This window comes from Hyalella azteca, unplaced genomic scaffold, assembly GCF_000764305.2.
Source record: "Hyalella azteca isolate HAZT.00-mixed unplaced genomic scaffold, Hazt_2.0.2 contig7253, whole genome shotgun sequence".
Classification (NCBI taxonomy): Eukaryota; Metazoa; Arthropoda; class Malacostraca; order Amphipoda; family Hyalellidae; genus Hyalella; species Hyalella azteca.
Window position 1 is genome coordinate 100,469 of NW_025937381.1, and position 24,222 is coordinate 124,690.

A 24,222-nucleotide genomic window follows, 5' to 3' on the forward strand; every position below is an offset into this window, starting at 1 on the left:
TCTTTATAATTTCTGCTGTGGTCCAGGGGCCATACTTTCAAAACTGGCTAAGTGAACGTAAATACTTACGCTCTATTTTCTTGTCTATGATTGGTGGATTTTGCTCGAAAGGCCGTCAATGATTGGCTGATGAACTTACGATCTCTAAACTTTTTTTGAAAGTATAGGCCCAGAACGTCAACGAGGTTCAGGTTCAAGATCGCAACAAAGCGCATGCAGTTCCTAAGGTCTTATTATCTCGCTCCTTCACCAAATGTTTGCGTGGAAATAATGTGGCATTAGTGCATTGTAATCTTGCATATACGGTCTGACAAAAGATAACAAAACACGGTTTACCTACCCGGTCTAACAGAGATAACAAAACACGGTCTTCCCTACACGGTCTAACATAGAGATAACAAAACACGGTCTTCCCTAAATGGTCTAGTAAAGAGATAACAAAATACGGTTTTCCCTACACGGTCTAACAAAGAGATAACAAAACACGGTCTTCCCTACACGGTCTAACAAAGAGATATGCGCTCTGATTGGCTTGAAATGTCAGAGCGTGTTGACCAATCAGCGCTGCAATTACAATGTACACGCAAATGTACCTATTAAACGTAACGTATTACGTATAGATCACTAACGTATGTTTAATATAACAGGGACCTAAGCCGTATATTTAATATAACAGGGACCAATGACGTATATTTAATATAAAAGGGACCTAAGACGTATAATTAAAATAACAGGGACCTAAGACGTATATTTAAATATAACAGGGACCTAAGCCGTATATTTAATATAACAGGGACCAATGACGTATAATTAATATAACAGGGACCTAAGACGTATATTTAATATAACAGGGACCCAAGATGTATATTTAATATAAGAGGGACTTGAGACTTAGAGAGCATATGCATGGTGAATACAAGGACCTAAGACCACATGGCAAGACTTCAAAGGTCCTGAGTGGATAGATGACAAATTCACATGATTTCTGTGCTTCGAAATTCTTAGTCAACCTCCAATTTAAGCAAACTCCTGATATAAACACTTTACGAATAATAAGCTATATATTAGTATATAATTATATAGATTTTACATATATATATATATAAGCTATAAATTCGATAAATATTAGGTTAAACGATAAGCAAAATAATTAGCTAAATAATAACTTAAACGTTTAGCAAAACGACGAAGTAGTTCAACTCACCGCGCACGAGATAGCAGCCGTTGCAAGAACTTAGAAGAAGGCTTCCTTGGATCCGCGGATATTGGGAGGATATTAGCCTCCTACCGGGGTGTGGAGCATCAATATCCACCTCCAATATCCAGTGTGTAGGTGGCATCAATATCCAGTGATTGCTGTATGATGAATAACGCTTAAAATAAGGATAATTGTCCTATTAAACCTCGAAACTCATTCAATTAACTCACAACGGCTGATAATTTCAATTGATAATGACAGCTGATCATGAACTTGGAATCTGGACATTAATAAAAAAAATTCATACCAAGTCGAAGTAATTCAAATTCACTTTCTACATAATTAAATGCACAGCCCAAGCATCTCCACAGAATCCACTTTGGTGAAGTTTTAGACTGTTTGGCTATCAAATTTACAACAAAGTTATTTAAGTAGGTTGCCAAGACACGTATCAAAATTTTTGTCTTCAAATTCTCGGCAATAAATATATTATGATCGATTGCAGACACATAATTTATCTCCAATGTATATTGTAGAGGTCAATGTTGCACAATTTTGAAGTTGACGGCGGAAAAATTCAGGCTTCGAAGCTACACCCACTCACTCACACTGTCATAGACGCACTGAACGTTTTCTGATGCAGGCGTTGACATACCAGCGACATTACCTATATAATTATGCTCGTAGTTACAATAAAAACAATATAACAATAAACTTTAAATATTATAAATAAACATAAACAAATGTTTCTTAAATTCGAATCATGAATGTAATTTCTTGGCATAACTGCAACATTTTTTCAATAAAAATTCCATCATGTGTTGATTCTGGAATAAAAGGAATTTAGGGAAAGTATAGGAAAGATTAATCATCGGAATTTGCATAAGTAATTTGAAAACGATTACAATAGCTAAATGAAACAATATAACAATAGCGATAATCATTTCACCTCAAAATAATTCATCCTTAATGCCACCGAGCTCTTTTGATGAAAAAATGGCGGAAAGTGAATTCTAACGGTAAACATTTTCATCAATAATATTACAGTGAACTTATGCTAAAAATTAAGAAATTCTCATCACATTGACATTTGCAGTATAAAGGCTGCGATGAATCTTATTTAGTAACTTTAAATCATCAATATAATGATATTTCAACATTTAGCAGTTAATTAGGAATAGTTTATTTTAATTAGAAGTATTTTTTCACTGCCATCATAACTGATATGCAAGCATGTGTTCCTCTGTGCAAACCATGGGTGCATACTGCATATGCTCCCATGAATCGTATGATTCATTTAATTTTATCAAGCATTTGTTTTAATTAACCGAGATGTTTCTGAACCGGATTAATTTCGCTGCATAGCTTAAATTCGCTCCTGAAAGCATCAGGATTTGCCTGTTGCACTTCATTAATCCGCTCAGATTCAAGGATTTATAGACAATGCAGTCTAAATGCAAGGATTTAAAAGCAACAACATTCATAAAATTCATAGTTTCTCACAAGCCTGCGTGCTCTGACTAAAACAAAATGATTTGCAACTACAATATTGCGGATTTATTAATTAAATTATTTGACGTTTTCGCAGCTTTTTTACGGTGATATATCATGAAACGTTTTCGCAAAAATTAATACCAAATATAATCGTTATTGAATAATAATTTTTTACCAATAATACTTCAATTGAAAAGTAAAGTTATCTGCAAGATAAAAAAATATAATTCAGTGCTCACTGCAGTGAGTGACAGAGAGCGCATTTTCTCGTCGACGAAAACTTGAGGTCACGGACAGACGGACAGACAGACAGACAGACGGACATGGCGAACACAATAGTGCATTTTTCCATAAATGAGAAAATGCGCTAAAAAGGTAAACCAATAAAAATTCATTGCATTTATTGTGAAAATAATATATCGCCTGTTGAATAAATTAATTATTTATGAAATCTATCAAATCCATCGGCTGATCATCTGTGAGGTTCCTAGCAATTCTTCCAATCACAGGCAGGCCAACCTTCGAGAAGATCAGAGTCTCATACTTCCCGCGGGTTAATATTCAAACCACCAATTACATATTTTGTTTTGATTCCACGAAGCTATTGCTGTTTCAACTGGTACGATGCTATTATAAATGTTTTGATAAGAAGACGTTATTGACATCCTTTGTACGGTCATATAGCTGCACAGTTTGCCGACATGGAGATGACGTGTCAATTCTTGAAATTTGTAAACTTGAAATTACAAATTCGTAGGCTTGAGACTGATCATTCCGTGACGAATAATGTTATCAACAGTCGGTAAATTTCTACAATGATCATAATTATTGTTAATAACTATTACTGTAAATTATTTTGAGGATAGGCACTTCTATCATAAGTCATTTTAGTAGAACGAAACTCATCCAATAAGTTTATCTTGTGACCAGCCTCTTCCATACGAGAAATTTATGTAATAATTGAAATGTACCGTTATTAATATAATAAATTAGTCATTATACGGTACAAATTCCATGTGAATATTCCCTGCAACGGTGATTAGTCACCCCTGTCATCAGACACTTTGTTGGGCCACCTTTTCTGTTGGATTTTTTTTTGGCAAAAATCCTTTGGACGCCAAGTTAATTGCATGCCACTTTTCAACATGCCACTTTTCACGCAATTAATTCTAACGAGAATTTAATTCATCTGTCACATGAGCAAATTTTACAGCCAAGCCCTCTCATCAATAGTGAACGCACAACTCTTCAAACGAGCACAGCAGCCAATGTTAAAATCCTCTTGCAGCGGCAAACATAGCGGCAAAGAGACGCAAAACTGTCGCATAAATGGGAGACTCAGGCATTCTTTCTCAACGTTCCTTCAATGGGAGATTCAGGCATTCTCTCTCAACGTTTCTTTCAATGGGAGACTCAAACATTCGCCTCCGACGTTCCTTCAACAGGAGACTCAAGCATTCGCTTCCAACGTTCCTTCCATGGGAGACTCAAGCATTCTCTTCCAGCGTTTCTGCAATGGGAGACTCAAGCATTCACTTCCAACGTTCCTTCAATGGGAGACTCAAGCATTTGCTTCCAGCGATTCTCCAATGGGAGACTCAAGCATTCGCTTCCAACGTTCCTTCCATCAGAGACTCAAGCATTCGCTTCCAACGTTCCTTCAATGGAAGACTCAAGCATTCGCTTCCAACGATTCTCCAATGGGAGACTCAAGTATTCGCTTCCAACGTTCCTTCAATGGGAGACTCAAGCATTCGCTTCCAACGATTCTCCAATGGGAGACTCAAGCATTCGCTTCCAACGATTCTCCAATGGGAGAATCTAGCATTCGCTTCCAACGTTCTTTCAACGAGAGACTCAAGCATTCGCTTCCGACGTTCCTTCAATGGGAGACTCAAGCATTCGCTTCCGACGTTCCTTCAATGGGAGACTCAAGCATTAGTTTCTGACGTTCCTTCAATGGGAGACTCAAGCATTCGTTTCAATGTTCCTTCAATGGGAGACTCAAGCATTCGTTTCCAACGTTCTTCCAACGGGAGACTCAAGCATTCGCTTCCGACGTTCCTTCAATGGGAGACTCAAGCAATCGTTTCCGACGTTCCTTCAATGGGAGACGCAAGCATTCGTTTCAACGTTCCTTTAATGGGAGACTCAAGCATTCGTTTCCGACGTTCCTTCAATGGGAGACTCAAGCATTCGCTTTAACTTTCCTTCAATGGGAGACTCAAGCATTCGTATATTTAGTGCAGCTGGTTAAACCCCAGGTGGACGCTCATTTTACTGACAAATTTTCGTTACGCATGTAAAGTATCACTCAAATTCCATAAAGCTACTTTCCAGGAACATCCAGGATAAAACTAATTAGTTTAAACGTTCATTTTCATTAATTAGTTCGGTCTCAACTAGCATTCTAAATGTATATAAATATATATTTGAAAATAATGTTGTTGAATAATTATTATATTCTATCGGCGAAAGCATTTCATCAATACCGAGGTCGCTTCGGACACCCTGCCGCAAAAACGTCCCGGTGTCCGTAAACTGAAAATCCTCGCCACGCTGGCCCCGAGGGCGCTTTTCAGGCGTCGTTTATTCAATAGATGACAGCTTTCTTCCTGGCCTCTCAAAAACGCTTTCAAACGAACCCGGCGTCCAACAAAAGAGGTGACGAACGAGAGGCGTTTTATTACCTTGGGTGTTGCAAACTCCGGTAGAGTATCGATTCTGGGTTAAAAAAAATCGACTGCGGTAATGGTTATCAGACGCGGATCAATATTTTGGAACTTTAATTTTGTTAAAAAATTACTAAGAATTAACTCATGTTAAAAATACACTAACTTTAACTTTGTAAATGAAGTTCTGAGCTCTAACAAGGGTTTGTCATCCACGCAATTTATGTTTAAGATAGGACGTCTGAGAATTAACTATGATTAATAAAACATCATTCGATTATTACAATGGAATCTGAGCGTTACCATTGTTTTCAAGTAGTGTATTGATACTCCAATTTCATCATTGTTCCTTCTGAATGAGAGAGCGCAACGTAGCTAGCCACAGACGACTGTCTATTAAACTTTATTCGTTACGTGACTCCTAATTAAGCCAGACGATGATTAAGCACGATGTAAGCCAGCTCGTTTTAGTATAAAGATACTCCCATGGCTACATATTTATTTTTATAATTCGTATGATATCAATAATAAAATATAAATAATTTTCTTTGGTCTTGGTGGACGATAAACATTCATAGATTTTCTTATCTAAATTAGTCGGTATAGAATTTATTAAAATGGTATGCCTTCCTGATCACAGAAACCTTGAATTAAAAGGAAAAATTTGACCCCCAAATAAACAACGTTTCTGCTTCCAATATCTCTGCGTGATCGGCAATTTATTCAGCTAAGCGAAACTCATATCATTAAGGTTATTTTTACGCGATAGGAGAACTGTCCTGCAATACAATGATATTGTATCGCTGGTGTTAAGACCAATGCTTGCGAACAACGTATTTATTTTCATATGCTTGGTTTCAGATTAGCTAATCACTAGACAGTGCAGCGGTCGAGAGATCAAGATGATTGGATAGTCCTCAATTTTGAGTACTATCAATTTTGCTGCAAACTGATTCGAAATTTACGATTATAACGCATTCGTTATTTATGGTTCTGAAGGATCTGATTTACGTTTTCAACAGATGTCATATTTACGGTTTCAACGGATTCGATGCTTGCGGTTCTGACGGATTCGATATTTAATTTCAATTGGAACCAAAATTTGCAATACCGAAGTCGCAATCTTTGAGGCAAAAAAAGTTGTAATCGAGTTGTGTAGTGCGCGTATTAAAGTTGTGTGAAGGAGAGGTGGATGAGTTTGATCAGCATTGGCTGGATATTAAAAGTATAGATACTGTAAGGACACATACATGGAGTATTGCTATACGTGTATGAAGTATTGGATCATGGGCATGGAGTGAGGTTCATGTATTAAGTATTGGCCAGCGTAGGAGCTGTGCTGAGAGTTATTGTTAGTGTATATAATGTATAATGTGTGAGTGTATTGTTAATGTGAATATTTGTTGAAGTATCGTGAATACGGAATATTAATCCCAATACATCGATTGTAACACGTCACGCCCCTGCAGTGACGGCTGCCGTAACAATAACCGTAACCGTTACAGCGCTGCACCCGTAATGCCGTAGCCCGTTAGGCTGATGGCAGCAGAGGCCCCGGCTTATTGGCCATAATATCTGCCCTTCATTATTTCTGCCCTTCATTATTTCTGCCCTTCATTATTTCTGCCCTTCATTATTTCTGCCTTCATTATTTCTGACCTTCAGTATTTTCGCCTTCATTATTTCTGCCCTTCATTATTTCTGCTTTTCACTATTTATGTTATTCTTTATACTCATTATCATTATTCTTTTCCTTCCCTATTTTCACTCGTCTTTCATGCACTCCGACATCGCCTCCTTGTCGTAGGTTTAGTGGTAAACAAAGGACGAATAAAAATGATAAATGAAAACTATAATAAACAAACGACAGATACAGGAATACAACAATAAAAAACAATAAACCATGCGTTTCCTTAGCTCATGTCTATTACACTGTGAACAAGTCTTAGTTTCGGATTCAAGATTTGGAGCTTTTCTGCCATTTGTCTCGGTTATCTGACGGATTTCGTTTTCTTCGTACTGTTAACCGAGTTTAACGGATCATCAGTTTCAAATTTAAAGTCCAGCGAAGTTTCAATTTTATTTTCGAAAGCAGAGTCCGTAAACTGAAAACAAGGATAATACTGCATGATAAATAACTTTTCCAAATATAGACCATAAATGGACAGTTTAGTTCAAAATAATCATCACAACGAAACTATGTTCCAAGAAACATCTTTATCAACAACGGTAGCTTAGTAACTTACTAAGGAAAATGCCCAAGGTGATGAAGTCTTAACAAATCCCAAGTGAACTCTGATGAAATTTAGCGGTAATAAATTCATATGAAAATCGGTAAATACAAAATAAACAAGTCAAAATTGGTACTGAGTTCATGAAATGGTTATAGAGACAAACTACCGGCATATGAATGTGCGAATCTGGCATCAGTAGCTGCCGAAAGACTAAATACGAATGAGATCCGCAAGAACATCGAACAATCTAAGTAAAGGCCATTGGTGCCATTCGCAGGTTTTACCCCTAATGCTAGACATCGAAAAAACTCGCCGTTTACTAACGCGACACCATTAATAAATAAACAAGAAATTAGAACTAGCAACAACAAAGGCAGAATTTAATTAAAACCAGACAAATAAATATTAAATGCTAACATAGTATGGAACACCTCTAGACACCGCCACTGAAGAAAATTATCACTAAAATAAACAGACGTAATGATAAAGTAACGCGTACCTCCGTGGTGGATCATATAGCAATGAATGAGCTTCAGAGCATATCTGAACGAGGTCATGTCTGAGGTGACTTAAAACCAAAAATCAGGGCCCATACTTTTAGAAAAAAAGTTAAGAGATCGTAAGTTCGTCAGCCAATCATTGACGGCCTTACGAGTAAAATTCACCAATCATAGACAAGAAATTAGAGCGTAAGTACTTACGTTCACTTAGCGAGTTTTGAAAGTATGGCCTCGGGACACCTAACTGCAATAAAACACTATTGCGCTGTGTTAAAAATAAAACACTGCGCTGAAAGACTCACGGCGTGCAATTACAGCTTGCAGTTTACAGCTCCTGTAATGAGCTAGTCTTTTTACTTTCACTTTTTCAGTTTTGTCTTTGATGTTAAGATTGTTTTGTCACCATTAATCCACACTCATTTCATTTATTGATATTTTGGCCATAAATGATATATTTATAAATTGAGACACGTTTCGAATAAAATAAATTCTTCATGTGATGACTTTTTTCGATTATTCAGGTAAACGAGTTCAGGACTTTAGGCAGAAAACACGCAATTTTCGGCAATTTTCCCCAAAACGCTTTTAGCTTCATAAATTTTTCCTTTTTTCTTGATATTAAGTTTTACAATTTTTGTCCTCGTTATCCACGTACTGTTAATTTCTCTTCGTGTTCCACGTGCTGTTAGTTCCTTTCTCTTCTCGCTTTTACTTTTTTTTTAATTTCGCAAGTTCGTTTATTGATATACATTTTTGTTTTTCCCCCTGATTTTTGCACCTCCGAATAATTCGTAAGTTCATATTATAATCGTAAGTTCCTATTATTCCTAAATCCCAAGTTCTGCTTTTATTCATGGAAAAAATTCATTACAATATATAAACCTCAATGAATATCCATATAACATTCTATTTTCTCGTCTGCTGATTATGCATTTTATACGCAGACAATTAATATTTATGTAATAATTAAAAATAGCTATTAATAAATATTGAAATATTTTTAAGTTGAGATTTTTAACAAAGTTGAACTCATATAAATGTGCAACCAATTTCAAAACAAATTAATGAAGAACGTTACTAACGCTAGCAAATTTTCCTTCCTGAATTCTTATATTTCGTTAATTTTTCTAAATTAATTTGCATAAAATCTTAATATATTCTTTCACTGAATTTCTCGAGCCTACGATGTCGCGGAATGTCTTGTATAATTTCGGACACTCGCCACCGCAAGTTGCTTGCCGCAAAGCAAATGCTAATGACGGGCGGGATTTTTGGCGTAACTGTCCCGTTTTGTTTTTTGAGTGTACCACGAGAAAAATTGCGGGTCTGTGATCTATTTCATCAAGGATTTTTTTGAACTTTTTTTTAGCTTATGTTTAGATTTTTTCTCTAACTTTCCCAAAAATTATTTAAATTGCAGCGTCAGTGGACAATGGTATTCAGGTTCCACTTGTGATCACTAATACTATACTTCTACCTAAATACCTCGCATAGTTTTTTGTATTAATTATGATTTCTGTCTTTTTTTTCTATTAAATTGCCTATCATTTCTTCATATTTCAATAGCCCTATAATTTCTTCGACCGTTGACCAGATCCCACATTAAACTCTCTGATTTATTTTTCATTTGTATACTTAATAATGTAGATTAATGGAACAATTTATATTTCATAGAATTAATCATAAAATTTTCCTTCCTTCTTCAACTTTTTCTTCTCATCATTGTTCAGTTCCAGACTTTGTTTCTCTTACACTAATGTTTTGTGATTGATGCGACTCCACTGCTCGGTGCGCCTTTAACGAGGCATCGTAAATCATCACGAAAACACGTGCGTAATTTGCTCCAGACCGTCCTTGTAAAGTGTAGGAATTTGGTAATTTTGAAGAAAAACTCAAAATATCCCAACGATCCTCCTAGTTATGTTGTATTTTAGAAATCTTTTGATATCGTTAACGATTGTAGTTGAAATTTATCGCTAAGAAAAAATAAAAAATCCCGTAATTTTTACAAATTAATTTTAGGAGATCACCATGTAGCATCATCATAAAATTTTTAAATTAAATAACGATGAAATATAAGGTTTGATCACGTCTACGCAACAACTTGCTCGGCAGATGTACATTCCCTTTTATTTGTCCTATCGTAAGAAGATGGCTGACATTCCCGAAAAAGCAGCCATTGTCGCAGTACTCTGACTGCATTACCTTAACAAAACACTATAAGAATAAGAAAATGAATAAGAATAATAAGATTTTTGAATTTATTCAAAAATCTTATTATTCATATTCATTATTATTATTATTATTATTCATAAGATTCAAAAATCTTATTCAAAATGAATAAGATTTTTGTTTTGTTTGGAACCTTCCTTAACAATTGTTTCCCAGAGTCCGTAAGTGGTTGAGTGCCGCTCAACTTTATAGGCGTAAAAGTTTACGGTTTTGCTGCTCCGCACAAAACTTGTGTTTTACGGAAATGAATTTGACCGAAAAGACCCTGCAAAGTTATCCATTTGAAGGCGGTAAAACAAACTGCAGTTCTCTACTCGAGGCCAGATCTGGGGTATGGAACCTCGCAGTTTACCCTAACCAGGCCATCGTTTCTTCGTCGGGCAAAAAGCCCGCAAAAATGTCCGTAAAACTTGTGCTGCATGAAGCTAGCGACGCCCGTGAAATATGAATCGTGTAACAAATGCCGACCGCAACTCCAGCGACAGGCGCTTGGGCGCTTTGCAGCAAGAATTTAGTGAAACAATTTGAAGAATTTTAAAACACAATCTGGATAATGGAGTTTTGAGATAATCTTTGGGGCAATGACTTGCGCTTCGGCAAACATATATGATGACGAACGTGCCTAACTATTAGCTTGCTTTGTGAATTTATCGAGTCAATTAGGTATTCAGTAATCAGGATTAAGCATAAAAATTGAACAATCTTCTGCTTTCTGCGTAGAGTTTACTGGATATTTACATTCTTATCATAATCAATGAAACGACTAAGACCTCAGATTTAACCTGAATAATTATTCTGATATAGCGTTAATATCTTCGTATTAACTTATTAACTAGCAGAATGTATTTTAGGAATAAATTAGAAATATTTATACTATTTTCAAGCATGGAAAACACATGCATTAGAATTGCGATGCATGCTGCTGTGCTATTATTATCAGTGCCTTCGATGATAGTCAATGTTCCTGCGATACACGGCCTGATCGCCGATATCTGAAATGACCATACAGTACATATCCTGTACAAGTAATAATGTCACTTGTTTGCTTGAATCGCAAATTCACTAAAAACTTAAAAGCAAAGAAAACTCCACAAATCCAGCCCATTGTAAAGTTATAATGGGTGGCCAATGCCTGTCCCATGCAGTGAATAATGTACGGTCAATTATATACTTGAAAAACAAATTATTATGTTCATTATAGGTGCCCATGCTTGCCCTCTATAGGGCATCATGTACGGTCGATTATATAATGGCAAGCCTATTATTAAGCCCATAATGGGCGGTCCATGCCTGCCCAATATAGGCTGCGGGGTCAATAGCTCACTGGCTATGCCCATTGAGAAGCCCATTAAGGGCTGACCTCTGGCACTCACGCCCTCCATGAGCGATGTATGGTCGGTCAATTTTCCTCATTTTCATTTATATGAAATTTTAAATGTAAATGATTCCATCACCTATACACATTATGCAACCGTTACACCCGTTGTTTTTTTTCTACGCCTGGCGTTAGATCAAAGTTATTAAGTTGACAAAATTCAAGTTATTGAATTAACTTAAAGGTATTGCTAACATATTTAGCTTTATTTGTTGCCCATTGTCAGCTGCTCATAACAGCTCCACTTAAGTATTCTGATAATTCATTCAATTATTCATTCAATTCATCATTCTTTATTTCGTCAATCATTACATCTCATTTCTTAATGGAGTCACTCACTCAATATTATTTTGCGAAGCTGAGCCTTTCTATTTTTTTTCTTCCAAAGGTCGTCCACAAATAAGAAATGCGCTTCAGTTGCATCACAAATGGTCATCATTTATCCAGCCAGCGTCTCTGTGATGTGACAATTTCTATCGTTGGAAATTCCTTAAGATACACTCTTATCTTAGGGAATAAATTATCAGAGATTTGTCTGATTAATCCGCATTATAGATCAAATGATTCGATATGTGTTGCGGAGGTATCGTGGGATTTCGATTTAAATTCTAGATATAGTTATAAGCTATACCTGTCGTTGTACTTTATAGTTATAGCAATCATATATTGAAGACATAGTTTTAAGATATTCTTGTCGTTGTACGTTATAGTTATAGCAATGATATATTGAAGCTATAGTTATAAGCTTTGTTTATCGCTATCTAGTATAGTTACATTAATGCTATTTTAAATATATATGCAATAGTTTTAGCAAGCTATAGTTATGTTATGGTTTTCACTTTATGTTTATTATACGTATAAGCTATAAGTTATAGTTATATCTAAGGAATATTTCGTTAAGTGGCAAAGTTGCTGGTATACCGGCAACGATTGTGATAAAGTATGAATGTTGACCGCATTTTGCGTGAATTGTTGAATGAACCCATATTCATTTTGCATGTTGACCGCATCTTGGTATTGCATGAATGTGGGTTTTTCACCGTTTTTTATGTTAAACTCCCGTCTTTCTAAGTAGTCTCCCCCCTTGTAGCATACATCTGACCTGTCATTTATAATGTGTACAAACTAATTGCTGTTTACTTCAATAAAAAATTGTTGAACAAGCGTGATCTGTTCTTCTATATATGCAGCCGACGTGTACAAGAAAAAATGACGAACTCGCTCCATATTTTTTTCTATATATGAATCGTCGGAAGAAGAACGAAGATTCTGTTGGTCTCCGCTCTGTAACGGCCATACATAGAGAAAAATCAGGCAAATTTTTGGAAAAATATTGGTTAAGCATCGAAAATACATTGATAAAGTCAACTCCTGAGATTGAACTCTTCAAGGTAACTCTTCGAACTTGACAACTCTGCCATTAACGCCTTCAAGAAACGGCAGCTCTTCAAATTGAACAATTGTGACTAAAATGCTTCGTGGGAAAAGGCTGATGTTCTAACTTAACTCTAGAACGCCTCCAGGAAATTAAAACTCCAACACAGAAGTACACGTGGCATATTCCTGAATGGTTTAAGCTGTTGAGTCGACCGACCAATGGTGATTTTTTTACCGGAACATCAGGTAGTTGCTGGCTTTTGCATAATTTAAAAGCAAGTCTGAAATCGCCTTCAATGGCGGCTCGGTCAAAGCTTTAGACACAACATTAACAACACAATATTGAATAGAATGAGAATTGTTGTTAATTGTTATGCTCAAGTATTGTTAAGAAATACTTGAGCATATTGTAGAACGATCTGGCCCGTACTTTCCTGTGGTACTAAGCTTTTCTGAAATTTTCGTATTTTTTCGAAAATAATTTTATACATTCTCGGACACTATTTACATGAAAGATTTGTTTCGTGCTCAACATTCTTCGATTGTGAGTGGGATAAGTGAAGTATTTGATTAAATAATTTTATTTTTTGCTGTGAAAATGTGCATAAGTAACGTAAATTTTGACTGGAATGTGGTGTTTCTTCCCGCCTCTCGGATGAGATAGAACAAATAACGTGTCAATAAAATTGTGACCTGTGAAATTCAATATCTATCTTACATCAGAAAATAATGAAGAATTTCGGAACAAAAATGGCTATTAGCACACCTACGCCTAAATAAAAACAAATCAACGAAACAGATCCCAAAATTGTTAATGGAAAAAATTCTACAATGGAAACAAGACATTGTCTCGCCTGAAACCGAAATCTCATTTCCGCGACGCGAAACAGAGCCTCGGAATTAACGCTTGTCTTCCAGAGCCCAAAGAGTTCAGTTTTTCAGCTAAAATAAAGAAAGGCCCAAGATTTCGGCCGCGTTTCCTGTGCTGGAAAAGAGTGCGCATGTAGAGACGTGGAGCGCCTGTAATCGCATTAGCCGCAGACTGAAGGGATCGCTGGAGTTACTAACGCATTGTACACTACCTTTACTGCATTGTAGAGTACCTGTACTGCATTTGCCCAGCCCATTGTAAAGTTACAATGGGCGGTCTATACCTAACTGGTGTAACATAATACTAGGTCAATAGTTTACTTGCCCAGCCCATTGTAAAATTATAATGGGCGGTCTATACCTGCCCTATGTAGGCTATCAATTCTCTGGCTTAGCCCATTGAGAAGCCCAATATGGGCTGGCCTCTCTGTACCACTCCCCTTCACGTGTGATTTATGGGCGGTTTATATTCCCCTATTTACATATATTTTAGATTTTAAATACTATTGGATCACCTACAGACAATCCTCACGTGTATTGCTTGTTTTCACGCCTGGCGTTCGATCAAAGTTATTAAGTTAACAAAAAATTAAGTTATTGAATTAAATTAATTTTTTTACTACAATATTTAGCTTTATTTGTTGCCCATTGTCAGCTTCTCATAACAGCTCTACTTAACTATCCTGGTAATTCATTCAATTATTCATTCAATTCATCATTCTTTCTATCGTCATTCATTACAGCTCAATTCTTAATCGAGTCACTAGCTCGCTTAATATTATTTTGCGAAGCTGAGCCTTTCTGTTTATTATTTTTTTTCTTGTGAAGGTCGTCCACAAATAAGAGATGCGCTTCAGTTGCATCACAAATGGTCATCAATTATCCAGCCAGCGTCTCTGTGACGGGACAATTTCTATCTTTAGAGAACACTTTTCAAAGGGAATAAATTATCAGAGATTGGTCTGATCGGTCAGCAATATTGATCAAATAATTCTAAGAATTTTAGATCAAATAATTCGATGAATATTAGATTTTCAGCGGTATCTATACCTGCTTACTGATAATTCACGTCGATAGAAGATGCGTATATGTTCATTTTTTCACCTTTGAGTGATAATACAGTCTTATCGAAAAGTAAGAACATTATCTTTCCTCCGTTTTTTATTTTTTTTCTTACTTTGTTAAAGGTTTAGTTGCCAATGCAGTTCTTTTCAATGCAGTCCAGAATTTAGTTACCAATACAGTTTTAAGCTACTCTAACCAGCGCTTATTCGTTGAAATTTTCTGTTCGAATAGTTTTCAAATTTTGTAGTGCTTCAAAAGATTGCGGTTCACGGTGTGAAATTTTAAGAAATAAAATTGTATTTAAACCTAAAACATCTCAAAATAATAGCTGTCATGCTCTTTATAACATCAAATATTGCCAAATCACTTGTAGTTTTATTACAAACGGCAAGCCGACTTCACAATTTTAATCCATACCTTCACGGATTCCGTTACCTTCACGGAACATGATTTTCCTCATTAAGCCTGTCAAGAGCAACGCAAAGCTTAACATGTGTCGTTGCGGTGCCAATTTACCATCACTTGTAGCGTTGAAACAAGTACTTACTTTTGATACGTCCATTACCCCACTAGAGGGCGCCGTGACGCGGCACTCTAGCGTCGTGAACTCTTTATTGAACAATCGTGGTGACCTGAGATGCCCTCATCCTGCGTAGAAATCCGCTACATTTTTTGCACGTGTGTGCTGGTATAGCCTTTATTCAGAATATTAGTAATAAGTAGAAATCCGCAACATTTTTTGGGCGTGTGTGTGGGTATAGCTTTTATTCCAAATATTAATACTAAGTAATAGCATTCGACATATTACTGAAATCGGTGAATAGTCGATGACAGACCTACAACGAACATTAATTTTCGATCGAATAGGCGTCGAATTTTTTCCTTCAAGTGATGTTTCACCAACGTAAATATTGTCGAAATATTGTCAATAAAACTGTCTTTAATTCTACGACCGGCGAAAGTATACACGTTTTATGTAGCCCTGAGGGCACTCGTGAGAATCTTTACGCTGCCAGGCCACCGTAAGATGTCAACGTACATCAGCCTTATTACAGGTATAAACTCCACGGATGCACTCCACCGGATTTGCAATAATGCACTATTTGTGCTGATGTCTCCGGTGAGTGGTTCATATCTATGAGCTGCAATCAATGCGAATACTTTAGAATGATTATACCGGCATTGAAATATATTTTCGAAGATGCAGGTAATCTTCTAAGATTCTCACAGATAAATGTCCGTTACTAGTTAAAACTAAAATATGAGAAACTAAATGGATATTTCTCAGTAAACTTTCAATCATGCAGCTCAAAATCATATCTGGCAATTCAAATGAATTGACATGAGTAATCAAGAAATTTAAGAATATAAAAATTATTCAAATAAAAAACATATCAGATATGATCAAACCAGATCAATAATTTAAATAAAACAATTACATAGGGACTTAATTGCCAACGCAGTTCGCTGTTCGAATTTAGTTCGCTACAAATTTATTATGACTTATTCAAATAAGATAGCTTCCGTGACTTGATATCGTTCAAAGCCATCAACTTTCAACTCTCTCGCGGCAACGAGGTAATGGCAAAACTTCTGCAAACAACTTCCTGGTGTAGAATTTAATATAACGAAGGACTGAATTAACAACCGATATTATTATTATTCGTGTTACGAACGTTAAAAAGCGAAATTATTATACTATTACGATTTTAGAATCGCAATTTATGATTATTGTCTTTTATTTCGGAATAAAACAAGGAAAGATAACCAATTCAGATCGAAGGACCAATTATTATTCCCAAAACATAAATCGCAAGCTAGCAAACAGTCATCAATTCTTGTTTGACATGCAAACTTATGCCATTTTTATCCTTTTTATTTAACGTGTGAATGTTTTGCTTAACGTGCGGTAATCACCAGACGTTTAATTAAGCCATCAAAAACATTTAATGCCAGTTATTTACAGTTTTTTTTAGTTTTATGTCAAGTCATTCTTCTTAACAGAGCCAATCGAGATTTAGGGAAAATATTTGTGATTCAATTCAATCACTCGATCTCTGTGACCGAATGCAGAGCTATAAGGCTAAATATTTTTTGGATTTCATTGCATTTTGAAAGTGAAACTTTGCACCATCAGTGCAAAGCAAACATGGATTCGCATAAGAAAACACATATTCTTTCAGACGTCAACTACAAAGCAATAAAGATGTTGTGATAATAAACTAATATTTTATATTGCACAGTGCCGTTGTTCCTTCCCTTTTTTACCATCGAACATTGACAGAGCAATCCTTTTTTTGCTTTATCGTAGGGAAAAAATATCAATTGGCTCTTTAAAAGTTCTTACTATGGCGTACTCAAGCCTGCCTAAACTGTTTAATATATTGCAAACATAATTCCCTTCAAAATATTTCCTTGTATTCAATGATTATCATTTTTATGGATACGATATATCACATGGAGGCTTTATGCCCATCTTCTCATCTCTGTCTTGCCCATCAACTACTGATGGATCTGGCTCGCTCTACAGACCCTTAGATCAGAGAGATCGCTTATTGATCTTATGATCGCGCTCATCCACCTGATCTCGATTTTTAAGATCACGAGAATCAGCCTTGATGTCTGAGATCATCTCTGAGTGAGTGAGGCTCTCTAAATGTTCCTCTATGATTGAAATCGTTTAACTTTGCCGAGAAAGTCAGAAGAACTTGATGTTGGAACGTTCCAAAAAAATCATAGCTATTACTGTAAATTTTTAGCGCATTTTCTCACTTATGAAATGAATGCACTATTGTGCTCACCATCTCCGTCTGTCCGTCCGTCGGTCCGTCCGTGACTTCACGATTTCGTCGACGATAAAATGCGCTCTCTGTCACTCACTGCAGCGAGTACTGAGTTATATTTTTATTCAATAGCATTCATATCTCTGCCTCGTAGCTGTTTTTTTAACTACAATGAAACCCAAATTACCGGAATCAAAATTATGAAACATTCTTTTTCGTCACAAAAGTACTGAAGAAAATAGATAACTATAAACATATTTTCTCTTTTTCTATTTCTTGGTAAAGTCTGAAATTAGCACGAAGTACAACCAATGAAAACAAACTGTATATGTGATATTCGTATAATAATCAAGCATGGGCCTGTTTTTGCCCACGAATGAAGGTTTCACGCACAGGATGCGTGAGTTAAGTAATCTGGTGGCACAGCCATGTTGGTTGATTCGTATTGGCTGGGCTCGGCTGTGGCTCATTCCGTGATACCAGATTAGTGAGTCCGCGACATGCGACGTTATTTCTGGTCCAGCATAAACAGCAGGCTCAGGTAAAGGGGATTCACTTCATTAAGATTAAGAGAATGAAAATTATTCGTCTCGTATTGAAATTTACAATTGAAAGTTGAAAATCTTTTATTTGAAAACCAGGCATCTGCAATTTTGGGTAAATATACGATCAAAACTGAAAAATTGACGTGTATATCTTACGTCAGGCACAAAAATGATGGGGGGTGTTATTAAATCGTATACGTGGTATGAGTGCAACAGCGCGTGTAAAAATAATTGCGAGTGCCACGTCAGGAGTGATATATATTGGAAATTTTAATAATAAAAAATATCAGGAAATATTTTAAGTCGTATGTTTTACGTCAGTAGTTGAAATGATGGTAAATGCTGCATCAGGCGTATGAAAGAATGTCAGATATTACACCACGCTTATTAAATCACGCTATGTGCTACTAGAAGCATAGAAAAATTTTACCTATGTCCTATTAAAGACGTAGAAACAACCGGTAATTGCTACTCGAGGCGTAGAAAATAATGGTAAGTGCTACTCAAGGCGTAGAAAAAATAGTAGGTGCTACTCAAGGCTTGAGAAATAATTGTAAGTGCTACGACAGACAGTAAAATATTGGTAGCAGCTGACGACAGTGATCAGTCAGGCATGAGAGGATGGCAAGGATTACCCACTGCATGACGATGTGTTGGATTCAAAACTTCTTGCGCACCGCGAGTTCAAAATAAGAAAATTCAAAACATTCAGGTTATATACATTACTAACAATCGGCCATAAATATATTTACCTGCTATTTGGACTTTCGGGTGGCACGTTACAAATAACGTGCATTTACACGCCGGAAAATCCTCGTAGAACATTTCTGGATTGGTCAAAATAAGCGTCGATTATTCGGACATCCAACGCGGAAGCGCAACTGCCAAACTCAATCACATTAAGAGCCTGACGCGGCTGTGCAAACACGACATGCGATACGCCTTTACACTAACACGACACTCTGGGCACGCCATATGCCCTTGCCCAAACGACACTCTGGGCACGCCATATGCCCTTGCCCAAACGACACTCTGGACACGTCATATGCCCTTGCCCAAGCACGACACTCAGGACACGTCATATGTCCTTGCCCAAACACGACACTCTGGACACGCCATATGCCCTTGCCCAAACACGACACTCTGGACACGCCATATGCCCTTGCCCAAACACGACACTCTGGACACGCCATATGCCCTTGCCCATACACGACACTCTGGGCACGCCATATGCCCTTGCCCAAACACGACACTCTGGGTACGCCATATGCCCTTGCCCAAACACCGCACATTTCCAGTGAATTTTGTGCTCTGCGTGTCAATCTGATTCACGTTACATTTAAATCGTAAATTGTTGGGACAAATGCAAATTGATCTGTGAGAAACAGTAAACTAATTAGACCATTTTTTAATAAAAAAAATAGCAGCGTAACTCGGCGTTACTTGGAGGCCTCTGAGTAACGCCCGTTATTCCCATTGATAATAAGAAAACAAAGTAATGTTAATCAATAAAATGCCAATTAGATCTACAATTTAACATGGAACTTGCATTCGACTTTCATCGTGAGATTTTTCAGGAAATTCAACATTATTATTTTTAATTTTTCAATAAAATTTCAATTCGTTTGAGCCATCAACTCGTCTTCCCTTCCATCTGCCTAAATATTCTAACGCTATAAAAGAATTTACTGGTCCATATAATATTTTCATACAATAGGCACTAGTAAAACAACTCTCGAAAATTTATGCAATATATTTAATCAGTACATAAGCGAGCATGGAGAAAGCCCGTTTCAACCTGATAGCTAATTTACAATAGGAAAATACTTAAGAGGTTTCACTGTCCTCGACAGACGCGCTATTATCATTTTTGTTATATCATTTACAACGTAGCAATTGTGAAGGGAATTTATGTTCCGTCAGTGAGTGCGTCCTGCAGTCAAGCCAGTCCACCCTTTAATAATGATAATAATATTATAATATTAAATTAATATTAAATAATAATAATTTAATATAAATATTGTTAGCAAGGTCACTGCATTGGTGTGGAGGCAGGAGGCCTGCTTCTGCTTTGAACGAGAGCTGACAAGCCATAGTCTTCTCTCCCGAGGTATTTACGATTTTGATCGTGCCAGCAATATATGCATAAAATTAATACATATAATATACATGACATATTACATTATATTATATTATTACATTATATATACATACATATGTCATATCATCTCTACTTTGTACGGATAGCGTCAAAACGAATGCCTTTTTTTAATCCATTTCATCCAGTAAGGAGCTCTGACACATCGCCTGACACACATCCAGTAAGGATCTCTGACACATCGCCTGACACATCCAGTGAGGAGCTCTGACACATCGCCTGACACATCCAGTAATGAGCTCTGACACATCGCCTGACACATCCAGTAAGGAGCTCTGACACATCGCCTGACACACATCCAGTAAGGCGCTCTGACACATCGCCTGACACATCCAGTAATTTTTAAATAAAATAACAAATTTACTCAAGCTTTATGCCGGACACAAGACACTTGAGAGCGGATCCTTTTTTTACCACTAATTTTACCACAATAGGCAAAAATTTTTAAAACCGAAACTATTTTAGAATCTGTTGAAATTCACAGAATCTAATCACCATTTATTATTGTCATCCCTTTAGTGTCAATCACCATTTATTATAGTCAACTATATTATTATTATTCAATATTATTATCATCACAGTCATTTATATTATATGATAGTATTATTGAGAATAATCTTTCTGGTGAACCTGACCTTGCTCTGTATTAAAAATTCGTCGTATCAGGTAAGTAAGTTTTCACTCATGAACCGCATGAGCTAAAAAAATTGCTAAATTATTACAAAATTATTAGTAATTTAGTAAATTATTAAGTTGTCCACCGTGTATAACGCGTTATTTAAAAAAAAAAACTATTCAAAGCTTAATATTACTGAGACACACATTTAACACCTGTCTCTAAATTTGAATAATATTCGATTTTCTTCATTAAAGAATTTAGTATTTATAAATTCTAAATAGTTTAATTTAATTTTTAGAGGAACTTTTGCAAGGTCTCGTAATTCCAATCACCTGAGATAAAATTTCAGCTCCAGGTAATATCCCGACACCATTTGATAATCCATAACATATTTTCCATACCAATTTGATTATCAATTACGCGTTTGATTATCCGTCAATTCAAGGTTGCATTAAATATTTCCAGGTTGCACAAACCAACTTATTAAGATATTAATTTATGTAATACGAATAACCTTTTACGCACCAGTATGTAGTTGGTAGTCTTGAACGCTGTACCCATGCCGAGCAATAACTTCTTATATATATACTGCACAATCACTCGTATTTTCATCATAATTAAATCTATGATCCAAACTTCTCATTCACTCACAGCAAATTTATGTTTTAAACTTTGCAATATATGAAATAATTGATGCCTTTTCATTATCTTCAAGTTTGGCAGACTTTAAAATAATATTCAGCAGCTTACACACAAGCAATGTACTCGAGGAAAAGACATTTTCCCGACACAAAAGACATTTTCCCGACACAAAAGACATTTTCTCGACACAAAAGACATTTTTCCGACACAAAAAGACATTTTTCCGACACAAATTAATGAAAATATAGGCTTGTTCAAGTGCTCGGAAATGAATAGCTACTTTATTGCTAGTGCCGCACGCTTTGCTGCCATCATCACGCACCACTGCAGTGCCCTGGCGTGGCACTCACTGCAGAGCCGCGCGTGACCTCTCACTGACACACTCACTTCGACACTGGCGTCTTGCTGCAGGGATACTATAGGCAAAGACGTAGAGAAGATACTTATTTTATCAGTCTGATGATGGAGCTGGACTCCAAAACGTTTTCAATATCGAAGTGATGAATTTTCTTGGTGTTTTCCTTGCTTGTAAATTCCTTGTTAGAGAAGATGTGTCACATCCATTGGTGTGAGTCTCAGTGCCATGAAAGAGTCTCGTGCCGTGAAAGAGTCTCGTGCCGTGAAAGAGTCTCGTGCCATGAAAGAGTCTCGTGCCGTGAAAGAGTCTCGTGCCGTGAAAGAGTCTCGTGCCATGAAAGAGTCTCGTGCCGTGAAAGAGTCTCGTGCCGTGAAAGAGTCTCGGTGCCATGAAAGAGTCTCGGTGCCGTGAAAGAGTCTCGGTGCCGTGAAAGAGTCTCGGTGCCGTGAAAGAGTCTCGGTGCCGTGAAAGAGTCTTGGTGCCGTGAAAGAGTCTCGGTGGCCTGAAAGTGTTTCGGTGTCGTGAAAGAGTCTCGGTGTCGTGAAAGAGTCTCAGTGCTTTATCGCTTCTCAAATTTCGATTAGTTATCTGTCTTTGGTCCCTCGATGCATTTTTGTTTGCGGTTATAGAACATGATGAAGAATAACGGCACGCAGGAATTGCTTCTATTCTTTTGAAAATTTACGATACGTTTCGTAGATGTTATCATTGAGTGCCTAATTTAATGTTAATTAAATAGAATTCAAATAAAAAAAACGCTTGATATTTATTCAGAGTCAAATGGTGTTATTTCAAACCTAGCTGCAATTATGAATCGTATTTTCACATGAAATCCCGTTAATAATTCACTCAATCGTCTGTATTCCCTTCCATTCAAATTCATGGTCTAGTCGCTCACATCGCATGTGGTCTTACGAGTTGCTTTCCTTATGATGTGTGGCTTTCCTTATGAACAAAAGTTCGGTTGGGACACAGCCGGCACTGTGGCCATAGTGATGTATTACAGCTGCCATGTGACCGCGCTGCTTCATTTCAAAGCCTGGTTTGCTTGCACACGCGGGGATCATGGAGAAATCTGCACGTATAAACCATGTCAAGGAGTTCAGAATAGCTGCCTGCTATATAGAAGCTTGGTGTTTTCATGGAGAAATCTGCACGACTGTAGAGTCAGCGATCCATTGCACATTTCCCTGATCCGGGAAGCTTATTCATCAAGTGACACCATAATCCACAGAGAGGCACTCGTAAAGCGTTCCACGATCTTGCCGATGGATCGCGTTTCCACTTTTCTAATGGAGCGGACGGCGCGACGCCTGCGCCATCGAACAACAGTGCATCAACAACGTGAGTCATAAATTTGAGTGAACGACACACGCACGATCAGTTTCAGCTGCGACCCTGGCTTGCATCGCTTGCCCCCAATCTGGCAAATAACCACTAACTTCTGCTGCTACATGCTGCTGTTGTGCTGCAGTGCGTGCAGCAGCTTTATGATGCGGGCATGACACCTGCTGTTGGTGCTGCAGTGCGTGCAGCAGCATTATGATGCAGACATGACACGTGCTGTTGGTGCTGCAGTGCGTGCAGCAGCATTATGATGCGGACATGGCACCTGCTGTTGGTGCTGCAGTGCGTGCAGCAGCATTATGATGCAGACATGACACTCTTATACACATCTAGATGTGTATAAGAGACAGCGTATAGACCAGGCCAAGGAGTTCAGAGTAGCTGCCTGCTATATAGAAGCTTGGTGTTTTCATGGAGAAATCTGCACGTATAAACCATGTCAAGGAGTTCAGAATAGCTGCCTGCTATATAGAAGCTTGGTGTTTTCATGGAGAAATCTGCACGTATAAACCATGTCACGGAGTTCAGAATAGCTGCCTGCTATATAGAAGCTTGGTATTTTCATGGAGAAATCTGCACGTATAGACCATGTCGAGGAGTTCAGAATAGCTGCCTGCTATATAGAAGCTTGGTATTTTCATGGAGAAATCTGCACCTTGCAACACTGCCCAAGGTGCCGAAGTAACTGTCATCCATTTGCTATCTGGCGATGTTTATAGCTAAATATGCACAATTTTCGCATTTAGTTCCATA